Genomic DNA, 3,841 nt, shown 5'->3' on the forward strand with positions numbered 1-3,841 from the left:
ATTCAAGAAGTGAGACTGGAAGAATGAGTAAACAAAAAAGACTTCTTTCCACCATAAAGAGCTATTATGGTCATAGGAATATTTTAAGACATATTCAGAAGAGAATTATTCCAAAATATCTATGAGCCTTAAAACCTTGATGAAAAGCACAGCTTAGATGTAAGTTCAAGAAGAATCCCTGAAAAAAAAATCAAAAGGGTTTTTGAGAGCTAAAAAATTATCTTAGAAGGGAATAAGAATATTGAAAGAAAAGAAATAAGAGTTTTGAAGGAAAGACTTGGAAAGAAAATCAATCTTAGTACAGAAAATCTTACCCAAATAACAGTTAGCAATTAGAATGGACCGAATAAAAGTTAATGACTCCATGAGACAATAAGACTTGGGAGTCTAGCTGCCGAGATACACACAATAATTATGCAAACACAATTACAAAACATTCTTCACATAAATATATATCTAAATAATTGAAAAAATAGTCTTTGCTCATGTACAGGCCAAGCCAATATAATAAAAATGACAATTCTAACTAAATTAATTTACTTATTCAGTGCCATACTAAAAGAATGCTACCAAAGAATTACTTGATGGCAACAGAAAAAAATAATAACAAAATTTATCTGGAGGAACACAAGGTCAAGAAAAAACAAAGTAACCAATGGGAAAAATAGGCAAGAAGGATCTCAAACTATACTAAAAAGTTATAAATATCAATATTATTTCATACTGGATAAGAAATAGAGAGATTGATCAATAGAACAGATTAGGCATGTTATAATTGAAGCAAAAAGCATTGTAACCTAATGTTTAATAAACCTATAGATCCCAGCTATTGGGGAAATGCTCACTATTCATCAAAAATCATTTTGGAAATTGGAACCTGGTCTAGTAAAAACTATGTATAAGCCAATATCTCACGTAATACACCAAGATAAACTCAAAAGGGGTGCATAATTTAGATATAACAGATAGCATCATAAGCAAATTGGTAGAATATAAAAGAAATTACTTGCCTGATATAAGCAAAAGTAGGGGAAGAGTCCATGATCATAGTAGATAGGAAGGTTCCCTGGAAATAAAATGGACAGTTTTGATGACACAAAATTAAATTTTTTTGTACAAACAAAACCAATTCAGCTAAAATTAGAAGAAAAGCAAGAAATGGTTTCATTTTAAATATTATTTAAGAGATCAAGTCAAATTTACTAGGAAAAAACCAACTCATCACTGAGCATCTTTAAGAGGAGACTAGAGGAACAATTGTCAGGACTGATGTAAAGATACAGACAGAGATTGGACCAGCTCTGAAATTCTAAGATTCTCTAACTTGATTTGCATTGACTTTATTATGCACTATTTTGGAATGCATCTTGTTGGCTATGGTCTAGAATAGAAGTCACTAAACTTTGCAGTCTGGAAATCACCACATAAGCAAATTACATTATCCTCTTTTTATTACTACTGTAAAATATAACTATTTTTTAAAAAGTTGACATCCTGTCATGTTCTTGCTTGAATATGCTCATTTGTAAAATGTTCATTCCAAGACCCTAGAATCTTGGAATTTAAAGCCAGGAGGTACCTGAGTGGTAATTCAGTGAAACTCTTTCAACTACTAGGCTTGAAAAGTTACTAGCTTGAACAAACCACACATTTTTGTGAATCCACAGACCAACACCTTGAGAACCCTCTTCTAGAATAATCAGGTATCTTCAAACCATACTTTGTGAACCACTTGGGTAGAAAATAACCCTGGAAGACAGAAACAATAGACTTTCTAAAGCTAGAGACTTACTGAAAGACTTTGGGCTGGATTTTCCATGTTTATTTGGATTTTTTTCTGCCTTAGTTTCTCCACACTTATCTTGATACTTGATATTCTTCAGACAAAAGCTTTGTGAACAAAACATTATATCCAATACCTAATTTCCCCCCTAAAATTTTGTCACTTGCCTCCTTCACCATGACTCCCACCTTCTCCTCTACTTCTCCATATCCTGTTTTGCAGAGTCCTAATAGACTTTCATTCAGTAAGATTTTCATTTTGTTTTCTATTTCTCCTTTTTTTTCCTTTCTTCCTTTCTCTGAAAATTGCCCATTCTATCCTTTAACCATTTATCAATTGGGGAATGATTCTTTTTCTGGTAAATTTGACTCAGTTCTGTGCTTATATATCTTAAAAATGAGACCTTTATCAGACAATCTTGTATAAAAGATTTTCCCTAGATTTCCTGCTTTTCTTTTCATTTTAACTGTCTTGGTTTTGTTTATAGAAAAACTTTAATTTTATGTTAACTAAAATTAATCATTTTATCTACTATGAACCTCTCTGTCTTCTATTTGATTATAAACTCTTCCTGTCTCCCTAGATCTGAAAGATAATTTCTTTTATATTCCACTAATTTGCTTATGACATCTGTTATCTAAATCATTCACCCATTTTGAGCTTATCTTGATATATGATATGGGATGGTGGTCTCTGCCTAATTTCTGACGACTGGATTTCCTTTTCCTTTCTCCCTAATTCTCATGTTAAGGGCAGCCCAGCACCTACCTGCTGCCTTTTCTAGATCTTCCCACCCTTGGAGTTGGACTATAGCTGTGTACTAATTGACATTGATCACCACCCTGGTTTTGCTAAAACTATTGCTTCAAAGAATGAACTCTCATGAGGAAGTTGAAAGATAAAGATGCAAGAAGATTTAAGGGACTGAAAAGGAAGAGTAAGTTAGAGAAAAATGGAAGTGGGAGATATGCAAGAAACATGGCCTTAGCAAGGTCCTGTGTATGACTGCCAATACTGCCAGAGGGCTTCATGAAGTGCTCCTTCTCTAGCCATTAAGGCATCAGTACTTTCTATATTTTAGACATTGAAGTGGCTGCTTCTTTTATGCTAGGAAGCAATGGCTGCAGGCTTCTGCTTAGCTGTAATTCCCAAGCTGACACCACACTTTGCATGCAAAACCACATAGTAAGTACTGCTGAGATACACTACTTTTTAAACAAAGAAACTGTCAGAACTTGTGGCTTCTGAAGCAATCTGTTGAACAAGTCATAACATGAATTCTGTTCTAACTTGTAGCACTGTGCTGGTGATAAGGCAGCATAGGGAACAAAGATGAGGGACTCATTCCTTCCTTCCCAGTATTGGGAGTATGGGAGCAGATAGTTTTGGGATACACAACACAAAATAATAGACAGTGTACTGAATTTGTCATTAAGAGACACATTTCTTCAAATTATGGCTTTAATTTGATTTTTGACCCTCAATCAGTTGTTTACATTCTCTAAACATGTTTCCTCATTTCTAAAATGGGGAAAATATTTATAATATCTTCTTGATAGTATTGTTACTAGGAAAACACTTGGAAAACTTTAAGGTACTATTTAGATTTGGTGGACCTTGGAGGAGACATGGGTGTTTTAAGAATTGGGCTAAGATTCAGGAAAGACCTGGTTTCAAGTTCTAGTTCTAACATTTATTAACTTTATCACCGCAAGAAAGTCACTTAACCTTTCTAAGTCTGTTTCCTCATCTACTACCTATTTCACTGAGCCATTGTGAGCAAAAAGTTTTATAAAATTTAAAGTTCTGTAAAAATATATTATCATTATTAATAATAAATTGACATTTATATAGTGTTTAAAGATTTGCAAAATACTTTACATCCACTATTATTTATTATATGGCTTCATAAAATTTAAAATGCTATAAAATATATTATCATTATTAATAATAAATTGATATTTATATAATGCTTAAAGATTTGCAAACTATTTTATATCTTTTTTTTTATTATATTGGTCTGTATTGGCCAAGGTTAAATACCCTGATAATACCCCT

This window comes from Monodelphis domestica, chromosome 4, assembly GCF_027887165.1.
Source record: "Monodelphis domestica isolate mMonDom1 chromosome 4, mMonDom1.pri, whole genome shotgun sequence".
Classification (NCBI taxonomy): Eukaryota; Metazoa; Chordata; class Mammalia; order Didelphimorphia; family Didelphidae; genus Monodelphis; species Monodelphis domestica.